We start from the raw sequence: 25,143 nt of genomic DNA, 5'->3' as shown, positions 1-25,143 counted from the left end.
CATCTGAGAAATTGCGTACAACAGTAGAAGGTTGTTGATTTGAAGGTGGCTGTGGATTTTGATGAGCGATGAGTGTGGCTAGTTTGCGTTTCTGGGTTTGGGTTTTGGTGTCAGAAATGTGTTGAGCTTTTTGATGAGAAAGGCGATCGAAAGTGTCCCATAATAATGGATGTATATTGTGAGAGTGGATATCATTGTAGGTTTTGAAAAGTCGGGAATTTGTTGTGTCTAAGTTGCGGCGGGTGGAATGAATTGAATTTCGAAGAAGTGAAAAGCCCGTTGTTCTAAGAATTCTGGAAATGGATGGAGATTTAGTATGATGTTTTACTTGAAGAGATATTGGAATAACCTGATGGTCACGACATGATTTGAGAAAAGCAAGGTCGCAGAGAAGACGGTATTTGTGTGAAAGAAGATTAGAAAAGGATTTTGTAAGAATGAAAAATTCCTCCCCGTAGAGGCGAATAAAATGTTCGGAAAGATTTTCGCGGTCAGGTAAATGAAAATTACTAAGTTCTCGGGAAGAACCGCGTTGAGAATTTATAACTCGACGTTTCGGCACCCTTTTTGGAGCCATTATCAAGAGGGGTATGGTTCCGTTCGAGTTCGGGGTCTCAATCTGCCTACTCCCCTCACTCGTGACGTACCAGTAGTGTCTTGTTCTCTAGGAGAACGGTCAAGCGGCACTGAGGTCTCAATCTGCCTACTCCTCAGTGTCGAGTGACGACCTGTCTTCGCCTGTGTAGCTCCTTTTATACTCTCAGTGCGCGCGGGAACTGTATGCGCGGGAGAGGCCTGAGTGGGATCGACTGACGTGGGGATTCGAAATTCAATTCAAATTAAAATCGAGAATCATCCGTGAAGCCATCGAAATTGAAAAACGCCCTCACAGCCTAAACACACGCGATGACGCCAAAAGACTGCCGGCAACATGGCGACCGCTGCTTCGGCGAATAGTCACGAGTGAGGGGAGTAGGCAGATTGAGACCCCGAACTCGAACGGAACCATACCCCTCTTGATAATGGCTCCAAAAAGGGTGCCGAAACGTCGAGTTATAAATTCTCAACGCGGTTCTTCCCGAGAACTTAGTAATTTTCATTTACCTGACCGCGGAAATCTTTCCGAACATTTTATTCGCCTCTACGGGGAGGAATTTTTCATTCTTACAAAATCCTTTTCTAATCTTCTTTCACGCAAATACCGTCTTCTCTGCGACCTTGCTTTTCTCAAATCATGTCGTGACCATCAGGTTATTCCAATATCTCTTCAAGTAAAACATCATACTAAATCTCCATCCATTTCCAGAATTCTTAGAACAACGGGCTTTTCACTTCTTCGAAATTCAATTCATTCCACCCGCCGCAACTTAGACACAACAAATTCCCGACTTTTTAAAACCTACAATGATATCCACTCTCACAATATACATCCATTATTATGGGACACTGTCGATCGCCTTTCTCATCAAAAAGCTCAACACATTTTTGACACCAAAACCCAAACCCAGAAACGCAAACTAGCCACACTCATCGCTCATCAAAATCCACAGCCACCTTCAAATCAACAACCTTCTACTGTTGTACGCAATTTCTCAGATGTTAACATATCCGATTCAGCTACCAAAGCTCTGTCTAAAGGCTTCAATTTTTCTGTCACTCCTCTTTCAATCCCAACGGAGAAAATTATTTGTCAAACTGAAGAAGCTATTTCTCATCTTCCTTCCGACCAAGCCGAAATTGCCAGACAAGATGTCGCCAGAATTCTCCGTACTTCCAAACCCCCACCGACAAATATCAGTCTTTCAGAAAGACGTGCCCTTAAAGAACTCTACAACAACCCTGACATCGTCATCCTTCCGGCAGACAAAGGTAATGCCACCGTCATTCTCAACACTTCTAATTATTTCGACAAAATGTCCGAACTTCTTAATTCTACAGAATACAAACGAGTCCCAAACGATCCCACTACCTATCTAGAAAAAACGACCAAATCTATCATAAATAAGTCCACTCTACCTCCAGACATCAAAAAATCTCTTACACCCAGAGAAAAATCGTCCCGAATTCCAAGAATATACGGACTTCCAAAAATTCATAAGCCCAACGTTCCTCTAAGACCCATCGTCAGTGCATACAATTGCCCCACTCAGAAATTGGCAAAACATCTCGCCTCATCCCTACAACCACTAGCCGAAAACGCCTTGTCATTCGTCAAAAATTCTTTCCATTTCATTGATCTTCTGAAAAATATTTCTATCTCATCCTCAGATATTCTAGTCAGTTTTGACATTGTTTCTTTATTCACCAACATTCCTATTGATGAAACCATTTCCATCTTGGACTCCAAACATCAAATCCCCCAAGACACATTATCTCTTATAAAACATTGCATGTCTAACACATACTTTTCATTCCAAAATCAATTCTACCGTCAAATCAAAGGTGCCCCAATGGGATCCCCTCTCTCTCCCGTAATAGCTGATATCTACATGGAGCATTTCGAAACAATAGCCCTGTCATCATCAAATCTCAAACCCACTTGCTGGTTACGGTACGTTGATGACACTTTTGTCATTTGGCCCCATGGTAAAGATACGTTAGATCTCTTCCTCTCCCACCTGAATGGAATACACCCCAGTATTCAATTCACGATGGAAGTTGAGTCTGAGGAGTCTTTACCATTTCTTGATGTACTTATTCAAAAACAGCCACCTCACAGTTTTTCCTATTCCGTGTACCGAAAACCCACCCATACAAATCGGTATCTCAATGCCCAGTCACATCATCACCCCGCCCAACTCAGTTCAGTTGTCAACACTCTTGTTTCTCGCTCTATAAGGCTTAGTGACGACAATCACAGACCATCTGAAATAAATTCAATAAGGCAAACACTCTTACAAAACGGCTACCATAAATCCCAAATCAATAGGAGCATTCAGAAACATCTAAATCCCATTCCATCTAATAAAGAAAACTTGCCGCCCGATCAACCCAAAATCTTTCTACCTTTTATCAAAGGTGTCACTGACAAGATTAGTAGAATTCTTACCCCTCTAAATATCAAAACCGTCTTCACTACTCACTCCAAGTTGTGCAATCTTGTCAGATCCGTAAAAGACCAAATCCCCAATGAAGACCATGGTATCTACGAGATACCTTGTTCCAGTTGCCCACGGACATACATAGGACAGACAAACCGACGAATCCAAAACCGTATCTACGAACATTCCATATCTGTAAAACATTCCGACACTACTTCAGCCCTTGCCCAACATCATATTCAGACAGGTCACCAAATAGATTTCGAGAAAGCAAAAACCATCGCCCCTGTCCGCTCCTTAAAATCGAGAATCATCCGTGAAGCCATCGAAATTGAAAAACGCCCTCACAGCCTAAACACACGCGATGACGCCAAAAGACTGCCGACAACATGGCGACCGCTGCTTCGGCGAATCCCCACGTCAGTCGATCCCACTCAGGCCTCTCCCGCGCATACAGTTCCCGCGCGCACTGAGAGTATAAAAGGAGCTACACAGGCGAAGACAGGTCGTCACTCGACACTGAGGAGTAGGCAGATTGAGACCTCAGTGCCGCTTGACCGTTCTCCTAGAGAACAAGACACTACTGGTACGTCACGAGTGAGGGGAGTAGGCAGATTGAGACCCCGAACTCGAACGGAACCATACCCCTCTTGATAATGGCTCCAAAAAGGGTGCCGAAACGTCGAGTTATAAATTCTCAACGCGGTTCTTCCCGAGAACTTAGTAATTTTCATTTACCTGACCGCGGAAATCTTTCCGAACATATATATATATATACCGGGTGGTGAATCGGAAAACGGGCCATAGGAAACTCAATGTAAAATTCTAAACTGTTGAATTCCTGCTTCCCTAAGTATTTTACATCAAAAGTCATGGGAAACTATTTGTAGGGAACTGAAATCTGTATCGAAAACACGTGTTAAAATTGTTCTAGGAACTAAATGTACTCCAAAATTTTGCAAAAATATAATACATTTTTCAGGCCACCCCTAAAAGTCAGGCCACACGTAGTGCATGAATGTTTATGATGTGTTGCGTTTGATGATATTGATGTAAGATGTGTGACAATTTGAATTGTCAATATTTTTATTTTATGATTAAATATTTATAAACAATAAATTTTATTTTTTTTTTTTTTTTTTTTTTTTTTTTTATTGACATCCCAATGTATTACAATCTGCCGTTTTTTACAAAGTAATAAGCATTAAATAATATTTATGTCGGCTAAACTATTGACATGTGGCGAACATACCCATTAATATGCCGCTCTTAATGTTAGTCTACTAAACTATTATTGGTTCTGGGAAAACATAAATAAGTACTACACTTTTTTTTTAGCTCACACTAAATCACTGGTCACTTTACGTTTTAACCTGCGCACTGCACACATCTGCATCAAGTTCCTTGCTAGGTGGTTTGGGTGTTCCCGCAATCGGTCCTTGTATTTTTTTATTCGATATGTAATTTCTTCTTTTACATAAGTTACCTCTGCATCTCGATGTACGGCGTTGTTGGTGGTGTACCAAGGTATATTTAAAATCATCCTTAGTATTTTGGATTGGAACCTTTGTATTATTTCAATATTAGAATTTGCGGCTGTTCCCCACAGTTCTACCCCATAGGTCCAAATTGGCTTCAACACCGCTTTGTATAGGAGTAATTTATTTTGTGTTGATAACTGGGATTGTTTTCCTATTAGCCAGTATATGTCTCTCACTTTATGGCCCAATTGTTTTCGTTTGGAAAATATGTGTTTTTTCCAGGTCAGTTTTCTATCCAGGTGAATCCCAAGGTACTTTACATCGTCTTTCTGTGGTATTTGTTTGCGGTTAATACATACAGGTGGACAGGTTCCTCTACGGGTTGTAAATGTTACATGTATTGACTTTTGCTCATTTGGTTTAATTCTCCATTTTTGTAACCATTTTTCGACTTCAGTTATGTTATTTTGTAATAGTTCTGATGCGATGTTTGGATTCTTGTTGGAGCATAAGATCGCAGTATCATCTGCAAATGTAGCTGTTGTTGTGGCAGGTGATGTTGGAAGGTCGGCAGTATAGAGTAGGTACAGGACAGGACCCAGAACACTTCCCTGGGGGACACCCGCTGTTATGGGTTGAAGTTCTGATATTTCATTGTCGTATTTGACTCTAAAGCGTCTATTTGTAAGGTATGACTTTAGTAGTGTGTAATAATTTAGAGGCAAACAACTCCTCAGCTTATAGAGCAACCCCTGGTGCCATACCTTGTCAAACGCTTGTCCTATGTCTATGAATAGGGCGGAGCAATATCTGGATGCTTCGAGGTCTTTATGGATTCTGTTTACTAGTCGATGTACTTGTTGAATGGTAGAATGTTTCTGCCTGAATCCAAATTGGTGAGTTGGAATTATTCCCTCGTCTTCTAGGAGAGGTGTTAGTCTTGTTAATAAAAGTTTTTCGAACACTTTGGATAGCACGGGTAGTAGACTGATGGGCCGGTATGATTCTACCCTTTCAGGTGGTTTGCCTCGTTTTAAAATGGGTGTTATTTCGGCAACTTTCCATTGTGGCGGGAAATAGCTGATTTTCATGATTGAATTGAATAATTGTGTTAAATATGTATATCCTATTTCCGGCAGTTCTTGTAATATTTGTCCTGTGATTAGGTCGTACCCTGGAGCTTTTTTAGGGTTGGTATTGAATCTTATTGTGGCCTTTATTTCACTTTTTTTGAATCTTTTTTCTGGTAATTCTAGCTGGTATGATTCTTCAAGTGCTTGGTTTATTGTTTCCTCTTGGTTGGGGTCAGTTGTTTCATTGGGAATGAACACAGTTCTTAGGTGGTTTGCAAATGTCTCTGCTTTTTCCTTTGGTGTTTTTAACCATCCGCCCTGCTCTTTTTTTAATGGTGGTATATTGTATTGGGGTCTTTTTAATTTTCTAGTAGCCTTCCATAGGGAGTAGTTTGTTTGTTCAGTTGTATCTAGTTGTTTTATGTGTTCACTGAATTGAAGATTCTTTTCTGTTGCTATCATTTCTTTTAGCTCCTTAACAGCATTGTTCAACTGCGTTTTTGTTTGTGGCGCTCTAGTTGCTTGCCACTGTTTTCTGAGTTTTCTTTTCTGGGCTATTTTCTCTCTTATTGATAATGAAGTGTATTCATTCTTCATTTCATTGTTGCTGGGTGTTGTTGAGTCCCAGGCAGCTTGTTGTATAACTAAATTTAGGTGTTCTACTGCATATTCGATCTCCTCATTGGTCTTTAGGGAAATATTTAGTTGAAGTCGCTCCTCGACCAGTTGTTTAAAGATGTTCCAGTTTGTTTTTCGATTATGCAATACACATGGTTTTTCCCTGTGGAGAATTTTTTTATTTAGTGTTATAACAACTGGCGAATGATCGGAAGAAAGTTCATAACATGACTCCGCATGCATATAGTTCCTGTTAATTTGTTTAGTTATGCTGAAGTCCAGAAGATCGGGTGTTTTATTTAAGTCGGTTGGCCAGTACGTTGGTTCTCGTGTTGTTACTACTTCTAGATTATCGTTGTTTATTGCTTTGTATAGCTCTCTTCCTCGGGTCGTATCTAGTCTAGAACCCCAACTCTGATGCTTGGCATTATAGTCACCGCCACAAATAAATCGGTTGCCTAGTTCGTCGAAGAACACTTTAAAGTCTTCTTTTGTTATTTTGTGCTTTGGAGGGCAATAAACCGCAGAGAAAGTAATGGGGCCTGTCCAGTCTTCTACAACTATGTTTGTGGCTTGTATGTATTCTTTTGCAAGACAAGTTGCGAGGTGATGTTTGATTGTGTTTTTAATAATGATTGCCGTGCCACCGTGGGCGGTTCCATCAGGATGCATGGTATGGTGAACTGTATAATATGGAATTTTTAAGACATTCTTTTTTGTGAAGTGCGTTTCTGATATTAATATTAGATCAATTTTATGATTTGTCAAGTATAAACTAAGTTCATGTTTGTGTTGGGCTAATCCATTCGCATTCCAGATCACAAATTTTAGTTTGTCTGCCATCACTTCATCTTTGCTACGACGGTGGTAAGAAGGTTGAGCATGGTGCTCATCTGCTCCATGAGACCCTTCATCATTTGTTTTAACTCTTGTATATCAGATGGTTGTGTAGTAATTTGATTCAATTGTTGATTATTATTTGCGACTTGGCTGTATGTAACACCTGGTACTATGTAATTTTGGTATACTCTCCTTGCACTTTCTTCGGACTCCTTCTTCCTCAGCGGTGGGTATCTTTCTTTCTGCAATTGCTTGTATATAGTGCACCCTCTGTAGTTGGCAGGGTGATTACCATTACATAAGACACATATGACATTTTCTGTTCGATGTTTCTGTGTGCATTCTTTTGTCGGGTGGTTTAACGCACATTTTACACATCTGGGTTGCCTGACACAGAAGTTCTTCGTATGTCCATATCTCTGACATCTTTGGCATTGTGCTAGATCCCTTACAGGCCTTGGTGGTTCAAATTTTACTCTTGCATTTTGTAGTGAGTCTATATTATATATATCTTTGTTGTTAGAGCTTGATTTAAGATTTACAAAAAATAATGGAAGTGGGTTTTTTGTTATTCTATGTCGTATGTTAGTGATCTGGTTCACAATATGCCCTTGGCTCTCCAGTTCCGCCTTTACCTCTTCTAGGTTGGTTGTTGGATGTAGATGTCTTAGAACGACTCTGAATGATCTATCTCCTTTTTTTTGGTATGTGTGGTATTCAGTTTTCTTTTCATCTAATGCTTTTATAATGATATTATATATTTCAATCGTTTTGGCTTGAACTTTTACTTGGTCATCGTTTAGAACCTTGATAGTGTGGTTTTCTTTTGCTATGCTATTTAGTAGGAGGTTTAGTGGTTTTATATCTTTGACACCTGCAATAAATATTGGAGGAGGTTTTGGTATTGTACCATTTTCTTGTGTCTCTTCGTCGCCATCGGATTCTTCATTTAAAAGATTAAACCGGTTTGACGTTGACGTAGGAGGATTGAGCCAGTAGTTGTCTATTTTCATCTGTTTTAATTTGTTTTGGTAATTTTCGGGACTATTTCTGTTACGTTTTCTATTTTCTGCAATTTTCCATTCTTCATCTTGTCTGGAAGTGCTAGGTAATGTTTGGTACTTTGGTGGATAAAATTGTTGATTTCCCTCTGGTTGTACTTGTTGAGCAGTGTATACTTGTGGGTATTGTATAACTGGTGGTGGTATTTGTTGTATTGTTTGCGGTGTCATAAATGAATTAATTTGTCCTGTTTGTACGTATTGGGTGTTTGGATCGACCCAATTTATTTGACTGCTTTGCTGCATGTGCATATTAGAGGAATTAAATCCACTTGCCATTTTCTGTTTGTTATTTATATGGATATAAAGAACATCTAATTATTTTTAGCATGGTGATTAAAATTTAATTACTATATCTTGCTATATCTTGCTATAAATTTTATTAAAAATACTACTACTACACTAGTAAACAATAAATATTACTTTGTAAACAGTAAATTGTATTGTTTAGATAATTACATTTTTTAGATAATAAATTCTATTGTTTATAAAGTAAAGTTAATGAAATGTACCTACTCAGTTGACGAAAAATCGCAATGTTTAATTCAGGCAATAGTGCGAGCACTGCCAGATTTTATTTAACATAATGATACACTCCAATTCAATTCCAGGTTAAACAACAATTCAAAGAATTTCAATATAATTTTACTGTGATCCTTATTCCTAAATTGTAACTATACATTTTTATTATTTAAGGAACGAATAAAAATAAATTATGATAATTTCTAAACATAAAACTATAATAAATGTTCAAACAATCCGCCATTTTGTACTAAACAGTATCCCAATCTATCGTAAAATTCTCGTCTAACATTAGCTAGAACGCGTGGCGTTATTTTTGCACACTCTTCAATAATTCTAATTTTTAATGCTTCAATATCGGTAAATTTTTGATCAGAATAAATTTTTGATTTTAGATAGCCCCAGATAAAATAATCGTTTGGAGCTAGATCTCCCGATCTCGGAGGCCACTTAATGTTACAATTAGGTCCAATCAAACAATTATTAAAGCTGTTTTTAAGGAATTCTTTAACCTCACGGTTATTGTGCGCAGGGCATCCATCCATTTGAAACCAAATTTCTTCTTCATCTGGAGCTACTTCTGCAAGTCTCGGTAAAATCTTTTCTTGTAGCAAGTCTAAGAACTTTTCTGAATTTAAATTTTCCTCGTAGAAAAATGGCCCAATAATATTGTGTCTAAATATTCCCAACCAGACATTTATTTTTCGACGGTATTGGGTATGGCTTTCAATAATGTTTTCAGGCTTTCTTGTCGACCAAACCCTATAATTTTGAACATTTGGTTCATTATTCAATGTAAATGTACATTCATCACTAAACAAAATGTTTTTTAAAAATTGTCTGTCTGCATTAGCCTTCTCTAAAAGTTCAAAACAAAATTCCCCTCGTCTCTCAGCATCTCCTTGTCTTAGTTCTTGATGACGTTGAAATTTATAAGAACGGAATTTATTCTTTTTCAAAATTTTTAATGCCGTGGAATTATGAATATTAAACTGGTCTGCAATAGTCCGAGAACTTATTTTAGGATTTTCTACTACCGCTGTTAATACATTTATTTCATTTTGATTTTCTAAATTTCTTGGTACCTCAGCAAAATTGTTTATACAGGTACACTTAGAAATCAGGGTTCCAGTATTTTCAAAATTTTGTAAAATCCTTTGAATTGTTGAATGACTTGGAATTGGTCTATCGGGATATTTTACACTAAATAAAGATCTGACAGTTCGCGCACTATTGCCTAAATATAGCAGTTTTATTATTTCTAATTTCTCCTCAACTGAGTACATTTTTGAATCAACTTTATTTTTTAAACAATAAATCACAAAATAAATAATATTTTGGCAATTCAAATAATTGTCAAATATCAGAAACGTCAATATGCCCAAACGCAACATTATGTCATAATATATTCTTGCAATACGTGTGGCCTGACTTTTAGGGGTAGCCTGAAAAATGTATTATATTTTTGCAAAATTTTGGAGTACGTTTAATTCGTAGGACAATTTTAACATTTGTGTTCGATACAGATTTCAGTCCTCTACAAATAGTTTCCCATGACTTTTGATGTAAAATATTTAGGGAAGCAGGAATTCAACAGTTTAGAATTTCCCATTGAGTTTCCTATGGCCCGTTTGACGATTCACCACCCTGTATATATATATATATATATATATATATATATATATATATATATATATATATATATATATATATATATATATACAGGGTGGTTCATCTTATTCGCCTCGGTGTCTGTACGGAAAACCACTTGATATTTAAAAAAAATTTCTTCACAGAAATATACAGGGCCATTAATACTACAATCTAAAAATAATGTGAATTATACAGGGTGCTCCAAAAAAGACTGGCATATCAAAGTTATATTTTTTCTTATGGAATGCCCTATATCTGATGACAGTGAATTGACCTTGAAAAATAAGCTATACTTTTATAAGGGTTCCCTATACCTAAATACAGGGTATTTTGATTTATTTAGATTTTTATAAAAATGTAAGGTTTTAGAAAAAAATAAATATCTACGAATCTAAGAATCAGTAACAAATTCTTTCTTGGATCTTAATAATTTACTATTTACAATAATTAAGCATATGCTTATTGCAACAAAGTTTCTTACAGGGTGGTCAAAATATGAGATTTTTCGATTGACAAATCCAAGCTGTAATAACTTACTTATTTTAAATGGAACACCCTGTATCATACTAGTCTATCGCGTAGAAAATATACTTAGCTTTCAATTTGTATTAGGGTTTCCTATACCTATCTTTTTACAGGGTGGTCAAAATATTAGATTGTTCTATTAACAAATTCAAGCTGTAATAACTTACTTATTTTAAATGGAACACCCTGTATCTTACTAGTCTGTCGCGTAGAAAATTTATTTAGCTTTCAATTATTATTAGGGTTTCCTATACCTATCTCCCTTCACTTGTTAAATATTTAAAGATTTCCTAATTTGTACACCACTTTTTGTTTGAATCTTTGAATCGCAATTACAAACAATTAAATGCAATAGCTACTATGACGATAACGAGCCTATTGTACAAAAATATGTAAAAATGGGTATTTACAGAATAACATGGAAAAATATATTTACAGGATAACATCTATATTGAGAATGTTTACATGGAATTGAAGAGATTTTAAATGTCTTCCATTATAAAGAATAGAATATCGAGTATGTCATTTAAAATAAGAACACTCTGTGGTGATTAAATGATAAAAATGTGAATTTTATTAACGAAAGTATCTTGACTAAGATATTTAAGTATATTTCCGGTGTTGGTGATGTGTTGTACATAACCACGACATAGGTACTTAATTCTAATTTTTAAAGCTTACAAATTAGGAAATCTTTAAATATTTAAGAAAAGAAGGGAGATAGGTATAGGCAACCCTAATAAGAATTGAAAGCTAAGTAAATTTTCTACGCAATAGATTAGTAAGGTACAGGGTGTTCCATTTAAAATAAGTAAGTTATTACAGCTTGAATTTGTTAATAGAACAATCTAATATTTTGACCACCCTGTAAAAGATAGGTATAGGAAACCCTAATATAAATTGAAAGCTACGTAAATTTTCTACGCGATAGACTAGTAAGATACAGGGTGTTCTATTTAAAATAAGTAAGTTATTACAGCTTGAATTTATTAATAGAACAATCTCATTTTGACCACCCTGTAAGAAATTTTGTTAAATTAAGCATCTGTTTAAGTATGCTAAATAGTTTGTTATTAAGATCCAAGAAAGAATTTGTTACTGATTCTTAGATTCGTAGATATTTATTTTTTTCTAAAACCTTACATTTTCATAAAAATCGAAATAAATCAAAACACCCTGTATTTAGGTATAGGGAACCCTTATGAAAGTATAGCTTATTTTTTAAGGTCAATTCAGTAATGTCATCAGATATAGGGCATTCCATAAGAAAAAATAAAACTTTGATACACCACTCTTTTTTGGAGCACCCTGTATAATTCACATTATTTTTACATTGTAGTATTAAAGGCCCTATATATTTCTGTGAAGAAATGTTTTTAAAATATTAAGTGGTTTTCCGTACAGAGACCGAGGCGAATAAGATGAACCACTCTGTATTATATATATATATATATATATATATATATATATATATATATATACAGGGTGGTGAATTGGAAAACGAGTCATAGGAAACTCAATGTAAAATTGTAAACTGTTGAGTTCCTGCTTCCCTAATTATTCTACATCAAAAGACATGAGAAACTATTTGTAAAGGATTGAAATCTTTATTGAAAACAATTGTTAAAATTGTTCTATGAATTAAATACATCCCTAAATTTTGTAAAATGTAATAAATTTTATCAAAGTATTTGCCAAATGTAGGCCACGCACATTGCAAGAATGTGTATAAGGTTGCCTTCGGTCACAATGAAATTATTATATTAACAATATTTGGTACTGTCAGTATTTTTATTTTATCGTTTTTATGTTTAAAAAACAATAAGGTTGAAAAGATGTCCTCAGTTGAGGAGAAAGTAGTAATAATAAAGATGTTTTATTCAGTCAATAGTTTGCGTACTGTCAGAAATAGTAACGTGTGGCCTTACTTTTACGCACTTACTTAGGTATGGCAAATGTATTCTATTTTTCAAAATTTTGGACTCTGTTTAAATTGTAGAACAATTTTAACTTTTGTTTTTAATAGAGATTTTAATCCTCTACAAATAGTTTCTCATGACTTTTGATGTAAAATAATTAGGGAAGCAGGAATTCAACAATTTAGAATTTTACATTGAGTTTCCTATGGCCCGTTTTCCAATTCACCACCCGGTATATATATATATATATATATATATATATATATATATATATATATATATATATATTTGTTAATATGTTTGTTGTTACTATTTTGCTTTTTATTTCAGTTCTTACTAACAGTATATAACACTGAATTACAAGTAAATAGTTTTTTTGGTGTTTCACGTTGTCGTCTCAATTGTCATCTATATCTTGTTGTTCATTACTTCAAAAAATCTCAAGCTGTCTTGAGTTGGCGTCCTTCTTTTTCTTCTCTACTTGTACTTTTCATCTCATTCTATTTCCAGTGGTCTTATCTAGTTGCATTGAGTTTTGGTATTAGAAGGTCTCTTTTCTCCCGTGTTTATCTAATTTTAATCATCCCATATATTTGTTGTCTATCTTAAAGCCAATCCTTAGAGTAGAAAAGCTAGCCCGAATCCTCACTTGAGCGTTTGTCTCTCCGACAGTTTTAATTGGTTTTTCTGAGCTAAGCCCTCTTGATTAATATATTCAATAACTTCCCTCTTCTACTTCAACCTCAATTTTAATTTTTAATCCCTCTCAATCACAATACTCAGAGCTTTGTGTTACAACTTACAATTTCATCTGTTCCCGAATTATAAAATAAATTGGATTTTATTGCAACGTCATCAAAACATAACAAACAAAACTTATTTTCCTCAGAGAAATTATTTACTTTTAACTGAATCCATAGGCGTTACCAGGATGATCCTAAGGGGGGTTACAACGACTGGAAGGTCTCTGAGGGGTATGGTGTTAAGCGTATAGAGCTCAAAGTACATCCCAATGGGGGAGTTGTACATCCCCTAAAACCCCCCTGGTTACGCCTATGACTGAATCATATTTAGTATTTCAAAAGATTCAATGTTATTAAACAGAATAGAACTTAAAAAAACGTGCAATATACAAGTACAGAAAATACAAAATAATTATCTTAATAAAGACACAATAATAAGACAAAAACATTGAATTAAAACTCGAAGATTCAATGTTATTATGCTTTTCAACCAAACATCAAAAATCAAGCGACAGGCATAGTGACGGGACAAGTGATGTGTTCCTGTATTTGTGTTAATGCCAGACAATATGGCCGACCATCTGCGCAGTAATAATGCGCGAACTTCTCCCGCCTTCTAGAGTGTCACTGCTGTTAGATTTTATTATGCTGTGACTTAAGTTCAAAACAGAACCACTCTGCAGCACTACTCTGTGGATCCACAAAGTGGCTGAAACAGACGATTTTTATAGCCCCAATGATTTTGTAATGGACGCCACAGTGTTGAGGATCGGCGATTGTGGCCAGCCACTGTAGCTCGTGTATAATGGCACGTTTAATTTACATAAGAATTTACGGGTAATCATCGGAAGCTACTTCGTGGATCCACAGAATAGTGCTGCAGAGTGGTTCGTCTGTTTTGAACCTTAACGGTTTTTAACATAATCCAACCTTATTTTATTTACTAATATTTCAAGGTTGTCGGTACCTTATCTAGAACATCTATGTAGGTTACAAGGACATCTATGTAGGTTAGGGTGACCAAATCATAAACTTGAAAAAACGGGACATATCCAAGAAGGGTTTGGGTACATTTTTCCTGTGAATATGTAATTTAATCTAAAACAACAATTTTGCAATGAATACTTAATTATTATAACATACCTAAAAACATAATTAAACAAGATAAATAAAATTATTGGTCAAAGTTAAAATCTTTAGGAATCAAAAGATCTTTAGGATTTGAATTGGGGATATTTTCTTTCGTTCCAGCCAATTTTAGAACCTTTTCCTTTTCCAATATAAAGTTGCAAAAACTAAAACAGTCTATTGTAGGATAACTACCTGCAAGATTGCAGAAAGGGTAGCCACTCCCATCTTATCCTTTCCTCTGTCCTTTGAATGCTCAGGGCAGGGATCGCAAGCACATACTGGCATATCTTTAAAAATTCAGAGTGGTGTTCTGGTCTGGTATTCGTTTTAAAAAACAAACCCATTTTTCGTGACACTGAGGTAGTTTGTTATCTTGATCATTCCATTCTTTATTTTTTTCACTTACAAAATCCCCTAATGGTGCAAGTTGATCAAATAGCAAAACATCATTTATATGAATGATTTTTTCATTCGAGTAACATATAGTTTCTTCAATTTGTTCCAACTGGGGATCTCCTTCAAAAGCACCCATTTAAACTTTGAGAGAGTAGAGAAAGGTACGCTCCATTTTTCAAGATACAGTATGCAGGTTTCATAAAAGTCATTGCTGAAGTTAATTTCGTCTTCTGGCATAATACTGCCACACTTAAGAATGAATTTTACATTAAATGATAAGAACTGTTCCTCTTTTCTTCTGGTCAAAACTGTGAGAATAGATTCCAATACATCATTAACTTCCATAACACTTTTTGTACTTCTTTCAATCTTTTTAAATCCTTACTGAAAAATATTAACTTTCTATGGACAAACCATATGTATGCCTCACTTAAAGGATGATTGGATGGCCCGAAGAGAGACGCAACAAAAATCATTAACCCAACGTCACATATGTTCTGATAATCTGTGCCACCGTAAATACGGGCCATTTGGGTGTCCCAGAGACTTTATTGGGACCCCGGGTACGATCGTTAAAAAACGGGACAATCCCGTTTTTACGAGACGTTTGGCCACCCTAATGTAGGTACTTAATACTTGCAAAATAACTATCTTGTTTTAATAATGTGGCATTTGCTATTATCTGAATTTATTAATGTTTTGGATTAAAGCTGGAAATTTTAAATAAATTATTATTTTTACATAAGTAACTACCTACTATGGTTTAATTTCTAAGGTTTAATTCCTAAAAAGTAATTACCTAACGCAACTAAGAAAAATGATTTGTACCTGATGTTTTTTTTTTCTGAAATGGATTGAAATATGGAATAATTTTAAACGAAGTATTAAAATGTTAATTTTTTACAATAAAAAACACTTTAATATTTTAACTGAACTAGTATTAGGTACCTATGTATTACTTTAGGTGCCAAAGACTTTAACTGAATTACAATTTTACAATAGTTTACAGTGGAAATTAAATACAACAGAAAACGTTCAATAATGTTTACTAAAAGTTGTGACTGTCCACATTTAGATTTTTGTACTGCACATAGTGGCCAGATTTCAATTTGCACACCAAAATGTATTTTGTTTTTTTGGTCAAACAGTTGAATTTAGAAAAAAATGTTATGATTTTTCTGCTCTACATGGTGCCTTGTACCTATATCTTTATGGAACGCACTATTTTCGGGGACACCCTGTATAATGTGCGGCCTTGATCTAATAGGTTTTCTGAAAGCTAAAGGCAAACTGCCTGACCCAAGCCAACATTTTTGTCATAATCATCAGATTTTCCAGCATAAACTTTACACCATACCTATGGGCTTTGTTTGGTATATATTGACGAAATATTAGTCTACACACGCTAAGCACGCTAAGGAACTATTTCGTCTATTACAAAGTCTTCTGAAAAATTCGTGGTTTGAAATTCCCTAGGCAAAATGTCTATAAGAGGCTGTATTTTACTACGTCGATTCTGGAACTAATATTCTCTGGAACTAAATATCGTCGAACTAATATTCTCTGAAAAATGAATAAACCGAAGCAGCAACTCAAGCTCGAAGCAAACAAGAAAATTAAGATAAATAAATTCTATTTTTTTACTTTCGAACTTAGTTATTTTGAATATTATTACGTTTTAAGATGTTTTTTTGTTATATTAATTTTTTGTGTGTGTAAATAAAAAAGTATTTAGAGTTATTATACTTTGTATCAAATAAACCTGGTTTAAACCAAAAAACCTGTTTTTTTTTGTTTTTTTCGAGAAGACCTTGGTTTTTGCCAACCCTGGATACAGCAAAAGAAACAATCGGATTAAAAGGAAGGCAAAATAAAAAACGGATTACTAAAGATACTCTACTACTGATCAAAGAAGAAATTTTACAAAAGGAAGGATCAGAAGAAGAGAGGGCACTTGAAAGGAAATACAAGGCAAAAACGCAGAAGTAAAAAAACAAGCCAGAAAAGAAAAAAGAAACTATATAAATGAGATGCTAAATATATCAGAAAAAGCAGCTAAAGAAAACGACTTACGAACACAATATACAATCATACGAAACTTAACAGGAAAAGCACAACGAAATATACAAGAATTAAAAGATAAACAAGGAAATAAAATAAAAATGAGAAAGATATAATACAAAAATGGAAGGAATACTTCGAAGAGATATATGCTAAACATGAAATAACTCAAATTATAGAAGATGAAGTAAAATCACCAGAGCTAGAGTGAATATTGGAGAAATTACAAGGGAAGAAATTGGAAACATCTTCCTAAAACTAAAAAAAAAATTGAAAAAATTCCAAGATAATAGTAAAGAACCTGGAGAACGAGCTCTAAACGAGGACCTAACTACACTAAGTAACTACTTTAAGAACTGGCGCTTACGTCCAAACACAAGCAAAATTGAAACCTGTCTCTTTCACCTGTCGAATCAACTTGCGGGCGATACTCTTAATGTAACTCTAAATGATACAGCTATCAAACATAACAACTCCAAATATCTAGGTGTCACACTTGATAGAACACTCACCTTCAAAAGCTATCTTACAAACGCAGCCGGTAAACTGAGAACAAGAAACAATATAATAACAAAATTTGCTGGAACAACTTGGGGTGCTTCTGCAGATACTCTTCGGACTTCTGCTCTAGCTTTGGTTTTTTCAGTGGCAGAATATTGTGCACTAGTATGGCTAAATAGTGCACACACAAACAAAATCGATGTTTAATCAAATCATGAGAATAATCACTGGAACACTAAAATCAACCCCAGTGAGATGGCTGCATACTTTGAGCCATATTGCTCCACCAGATCTACGCCGTACAGCAGCATTAGTGAGAGAGTACCAGAAAATTGTAGCCAACGTACAATTACCAATCCATCAAGGCATACCAGACATTTCAAAAGAGCACCAGCGACTGAGATCTAGAAATCCTCCAATCAGATCTGCCCGAAAAATTGGTGATTCCTATGAGATACAAAGGCAATGGTCAACAAGATGGATGCTAACAATAGCAGCAGACTATATTCAGATATCCACCCCAACTCAGGGATTCATCGGATCAAATCTGCCCCGGTCCACCTGGGCGAGGCTTAATCGCATACGTACAGGACATGGTAAATGTACTGATTCTCTGTTCAAATGGGGTCGTGCGAAAAGTCCACAGTGCGATTGTGGATCACCTAGACAGACCATAAGCCGTTGTGTTTCAGATTGCCTAATTCGTGCCGTGGAAACCTTCAGGACGTTGTGGAATGCTCCCCAGAAGCAAGTGAACGGCTATGTAAATTGAGCATTAATATTTAGGTTCATTCATTATATTTTGGTGTTTGAATAATATATTATATTTGTGTATTTATCGTACTGTGAATCTCCATACGCTAAATAAATAAAATAAATTCTAAAAAATGGCAAAGCCGCAGGAATCGACAATATACCCATTGACATAATAAAATCAGACACTGAGCAGTCAGTAGAAATGCTACATACACTTTTGAATAAAATATGGACGGACGAAGAATTACCAAAGGAGTGGAAAGGGGGATTAATTATAGAAATGCCCAAAAAAGGAGACCTGAGTAGATGCAACAATTGGCGTGCAATAACACTACAAGTGCCACATCCAAAGTGCTGACCAAAATCATGTTGGAAATATTGAAGCCGGAACGAGATAAAAAAACTGAGAAACAACCAAGCAGGCTTCCATTCCAAACGTTCCACCATTGATTACATTTGCACTGTTAGAATTATCTTGGAACAAACAAATGAATGGAATAAAGATATATGTAGATGTGAGTTTTATCGATTTCGAAAAGGTCTTTGACCGTTTAAATAGGGTACAGATGTGTAAAATCCTTAGATTATATGGGATACGACTAAAAATCATAAACTTTATTAAACTCTTCTACGAAGGATACAAAGCCAAACTGAAACATTCAGGTGAAGTAACAGAACAAATATCCATAGAAAGTGGAGTCAAACAGGGCTGTGTACTATCCCCTAGTGATGTAAGAAGAGAATATTCTCGAGAATATTCTCGGCCAGAATATTCTCGTTCTCGAGAATATTGTCTTGAGAGTTGCTGCGTCCTTAATCGTACTAATATGATACATAAAAAAAATAAAAAACGGAAAATGTGGATACGACTTTTCTAAGTAAACGCGAAACAATGAGTTTAACTATGGAAATAATGCTACATAGACAATTATTTGTTTAAGAATTTTACAAGAATGTCAAAAAGTGATTTCGAACTATTAATAAATATGATAGGGCCAAGAATAGAGACGAAAGATCAAACATGAGAAACGCAATACCAATCTCAACAAGATTAGCAATCGTTCTTCAGTTTTTGGCGACTGGTGACTCCTATATTAAAAGTTTTAGTTTAATGTATTTATTCAGGGTGCACTACTCTTCCATTTGTCTCATAGTTCCAGAAGTATGCCAAGTTCCACAACTCTGGACGTAAATGTACTGCATTAATAAACTTTATTGTGATTTCATTTGACCACGTATTCATCTTTTCTTTGTATGTTTTGACAAAACCAAATTAAATTTCAACAGAGTACAGGAAATAAAGAGGAAATATAGAGCACATGCAAAATTTTCCACAACAGTTCGACTTTATCGGCCACGCATCAGCCACTAACTGCAATAGTATTCAAATACCAGCAAGATTTCGGCCACATGGCTCGGCCATACGGCGATATTTTAATTAGATGGCTGTAATGTTGCCAGCAACATACCAAATATATATTTTCGGCAACATATTGCTTCAGAAACTAGCCCGTCTAAATGCCACTTTAGACGTAGACCAATCCATGACTGAGCTGGCGACTCGTGAAAAACAAAATCCCACAACTTCTCATCAGTACAATGAAATGCAGAATGTAGATGACCAGGATCAGCTAATGATAGAAATATATTCTGAATCTGAGGCCTCATCTTTTTCTGATTAGATCACCACATCCATTACTTGCATTATTTGCTGTTAAGAAGAAACTTTCATTTTTGTATTAAATAAATTTCGTGTTCTCTGTTGTTTTTGTATTTTGTTTATATACAGTATGGTGCAAATGAAAGGGATAAATTCGTTATTTCGTAAACGGGCTATATGAAGGAAAAATCCCGAAACAGGTCGATTTTTATTTTTAAATTACGATATTCTGGAATATATACCATATGAGTGACGTCATCTATCTGAGCGTGATGACGTCATCGATGATTTTTTAAATGAGAATAGGGGTCGTGTGATAGCTCATTTGAAAGGCTATTAAATTATTTTCAGTAATATAAATATTGACATAAATATTTGGGTGGCCAAAAAATTTTTTTTAATTAAATTAATTAACAAAAAAAAAGAAGAATGTATGTCATTTATTTAACTCAAAATACATTTTACTGTTGCCAAAAAACAGAAATAAATGTTTATTTAATAATAATAATAATAATAATGACTTTATTGCTTTTTTTCAAAAAAAAATACAAACTAGACAGACAGTAATAATTATAATAAAGCAAAAGGCGACGTTCGCTCTTAGATGATGTTCCTAGAAACACCAGCTAAGAAGCGCTCTTCCACGTAACCGCAATACAAATAATTACTATGCTAGTGTAACCTAAAGACCTTATTTACATGCTAAAATAAATTTATCGTATATGATAATAACACTAATTATCTATTTTTATTGAATAAATTTTTATTGAATAAACTTTGCAATCATTTAAACGAATGCAGCCAAATTTACTTGTTTATAATCTAAATTTTAATTTTATGCTATTATTAAATAGAGACTTTTTTACGTTGGATTTAAATTGAGAGATGGGTAAAGTTTTGAAATTTTCAGGGATCATATTGTACAGATTAGCAATATTGTAAGATAAGCAAGATCGAAATAACGAGGTTTTATGTTTCGGTATATTAAGTTTATTTTTGAATCTGACATTAATATTATGTACTTCTGACCTTTTTTTTTAACTTTTTTATATAAATAATAGGGCTTTTTGGTTAGCATTATTTTATGAAATAATACTGATCCGTGAAGAATACACCTGTTACTAACATTTAACCATCCTAGATCCGCAAGATGCTTAGAAGTTGGATTTCGACGTCTGATACCACAAATGAAACGGACACACATATTTTGAATTCGTTGCAAACGATTCTGATCTAGTTGTGTTAATGCTGGTCCATATATTACATCACAGTAATTAAACTGTGAAAGCACTAAACTATTGCAGAGCATAATTTTAGTGGTTCTATTAAACATTTGTCTATGTGAGAATAAAAGTTTTAAATTACAAAATGCTTTCTGAATTATTGATGAAATATGATTAGAGAACGTTAGGGAGTCATCTAATATGAGTCCCAGGTTTTTTTCACAATTAGATAGAATTACATTTTCGTTATTGATTTTTAAATGTATTTTATTATTTACTCGATTTTTCTCAATTCTACGTCCAAACAGCATGGCTTTGGATTTTGAGGGATTTATGCTTAAGCAGAATTTGTTTGAAATGTCTGAAATAGATTTTAGTTCTTTATTAATTTTAGAATAAGCATTTTCAACTTCTGATTCTTTAAACTCTAAGTACAATTGTGTGTCATCTGCATAATAGTGAGATTTCATATAATTTAAATAACTTGAGAACTGGGAGGTGTATATCGAAAACAACAAAGGTCCCAATATAGAACCTTGCGGAACTCCTCGTGATAGGTAAATTTTATTTGACGACTTTTCTTTTCTAAAAAGACATAAAATTACATAGTGAGAGAAGTAGAGGGTGGTTAATTTTATCAAATGCCTTCGAGTAATCTAATAAAACTAGTATGCACAGGTAGTTGGAGTCAATATAAGAGTAAATGTCATCTAAAACTTTAAGAAGTGCGGTAGTGCAGCTATATCCAGGACGGAAACCTGACTGATGTTCTGGTAGGAGGTGAAATTTGGTAATGTGTTGCCTAATTTGTTCATCCATCACTTTTTCTAGGATTTTAGAAAAGGTACATAGAATGCTTATGGGACGCAGCTCATTGTAGTCAACAGGACTATCAGTTTTTGGACGAGGTATGACTTTCGACTCTTTCCAAACAGAAGGGAAAATAGATTTTTGTAGACAAAAATTAAATATGTGAGTAATAAATGGTAAAATGTAGGGGCAACAATAAAGAATCATAGTGATATTAATGTTATCATGTCCAGAAGCGTTTGATTTTATTGAAAGTATTTTTTCATATACCTTTAACTCATCAATTACTGTAAAACTAAAATTATCAACACCAGGAAATTTAGAAGAAGAATAGTGGTTTAAAACGTCAGCATCAGGAATGTCGTAACCACCAATACCATGAACGAAATAATTATTTATAGAATCCGGATCTTGCAAATGATCAGGAATAAATGACGACGATTTTTTATTACTAATGATGTTATGCTTCTTCATTTCTTTCCACATATTTTTTCCTCGCCGTAACTGAAATTCAAAATACGCCTTCTTTTCGCGTTTAATTGCATGATTAACTTCATTACGAATTGATTTGTAAAAATTCCAATGATTCTCATTTTTTGATTTTTTAAATTTTAATAATGCTTTATCCCTTAATTTCATCATATACCTTAATGTGTCTGTTAACCATGGAGCCTTTTTTCTTGTAATTTTAATTTGACGAAGAGGTGCATGAATTTGAAATAAATTTAGAATAGTGGAATTTAATACGTTGATTTTACTTTCAATATCATTAAGTAGATAAATTTGTTGAAGGTCAGAACCTGCTAGATCTCGATGAAAATAATGCGGTTCAAAATTTCTAAAGTCACGAAAAGTGAATTCAAAAGGTTTAAATTTTTTTATACCCGGTGATCCAAAGTAACAAGATGGCATGGAGTGATCTGATACTAAAGGACACTTAGTAACTTTTACATTACTGATTTTTAAAGCTTCCGTACATAATATAATATCGAGTAGTTTTGGACCTCTTGTTGGTTGGTCAACAACTTGAGTAAGGCTGTAAGTGTCAAAAATTGACTGTAGAGTTCTACATTGTAGGCTACTCGGTTCTAAAAAATTAATATTAAGATCCCCAGCAAAAACAATATAGTCATACGATGGCGATAATGTACCTAAACATAAGTCAAGATCGTTAGCGAAATCGTGATAAGAAAAATCATTAGGCCTGTAAAGTGAACCCAAAGCGTAAGTTTTATTATTATAACAAAACGAAATCTATAACTGTTCGGAAGTAATATTGTCCAGATTAGTAATAGGTTTAGGCTTTAAACTATTTTTAATATATACAGCAGTACCTCCACCTATTCTCAAAGATCTATCCCGTCTGAAAATTTTGTATCCCGGTAAATCGACTACTCTATTTACAATACTAGGTTTTAGCCAGGACTCCGATACTGTAATTAAGTCAAATTTATTAAACACAGCATCTTTAAAAGCAATAAAGTTAGCCAAGATAGATCTTGCATTTATATGACAAACAGATAATGGCTCATTCATTTTATTAAATAAGTACAAAATCTATCAAAATATATTCAAACTAAATAATACCCAAATTTAAGCGTGTTGAAAAGACGTATTATGAAAATAAAAAAAAAATAAAAAATTTACAGATATACTAAGCTGAAAAGAATTGAAAATAAATGTACAATTTTAAAATATTGTTTTTTTAGTTAATGTTGTCTATATAAGCATTCATATAATTTTTAGTTGTTATATTGACGCATAGTTACAAATATTGATATGAACGACATAAAACTCATTTAATTATAAAAATAAATAAATTCCCTAATCACCAGAATACAAAAGAAGAAAAATAAATTAGTATAATCTAGCATAAAAATCTAAGAAAAAAAATTAGAGTTCATTCCACCAAAAAGAAATAAAGGAGCCTTTATTTTCTAGCGTTCGCAGTTTGTTTCTGGTTTCTCGTTTTAGGGCTGTAGTTAATTTTTCCTCGCTTCCGTTTCTTGAACACTTGAACACTTGAACACATTTCACCAATAAACATTGGTTTCCGCTTATATTCAATGTTCAAGCCAACCACCTGTATCTTGGAAGTTTGAACATTTAATTAAGGCGAAAAGCAATATTTATTTATGAAATAAATATTAATATTAATGGAACCATTAACTTTGGATCTTTTGATCACTGAGTGTGTTTCAAAGATCTACATCTTGTTTTTAAACATATATTTTACTTTAAGTAATTAGGGAATTACAACTTGAGACTGTCATTGTCAGATTTGGCGTAGATTTACGCTCCTGCTATGTCTAGGTCACGAATGTTGTTTTTTGATTGGAATGTGTCTGAAGATATTCAACCTCTCATCTTTACTGATGAGCCCAGAGAGGTTGAAGAGGGCGAAACACATTTCTAAGAACTGGTGTTTGGATCTTTGATTCTTTTCAAAAAAAAATTTTCCCAGCCCGAAATAGTGGATGTGTGAATTGTTCGTAAGGGGATTTTTCCACATTCTCTATTTCATCTGTTTGATTTCGTACGAGTGGTCGTTAAACCATTAACTTTGGATCTTTTGATCACTGAGTGTGTTTCAAAGATCTACATCTTGTTTATTATATATATATATATATATATATATATATATATATATATATATATATATATATATATATATATATATATATATATATATATATATATATGCCAAAAAATCAGAAATTAAAAATAAAACTCGACCTGTTTCGGGATTTTTCCTTAAAGTCGCCAGATTACGAAATATCGAATTTATTCCTTTCATTTGCACCATACTGTATAAATAACACTATACAGGGAACTAGTTCACAGTTTATCCAGAGAATAAAAACAAAAGAAGATGCGCTGTCCCGGCCAGACAACAATCTTACACTTTTGGCCAAGAAACGCATAAGCGCCCAATACTCCACACGGAGGGATGGCATGAGAGAGAAAATTGCACAAAAAGTAATAAAACGAAGAGGAATTACTTAGATACTACTCTTAACGTTTTCTTGTAGAAACTTATTTTCAATTGCTGCAAGACAGAATAAATATAAAAAAACACCTGCACACTTTTCAATTTACTAAAAAAATTACTTTCATTGCTGTATTATA

At 34.2% G+C, this 25,143-nt stretch overlaps 1 protein-coding gene across 2 annotated transcripts in view; it reads right to left on the bottom strand.

The window, feature by feature from the left end:
• The window catches only part of LOC114341750 (FERM domain-containing protein 5), a 217,774-nt gene that overhangs the window by 165,798 nt on the left and 26,833 nt on the right, over positions 1-25,143 (bottom strand). The gene's annotated exons all lie outside the window — the stretch shown is intronic.

This window comes from Diabrotica virgifera, chromosome 10 (genome assembly GCF_917563875.1).
Source record: "Diabrotica virgifera virgifera chromosome 10, PGI_DIABVI_V3a".
Lineage (NCBI taxonomy): Eukaryota > Metazoa > Arthropoda > Insecta > Coleoptera > Chrysomelidae > Diabrotica > Diabrotica virgifera.
This window is presented reverse-complemented; position numbering and strand designations above follow the sequence as displayed.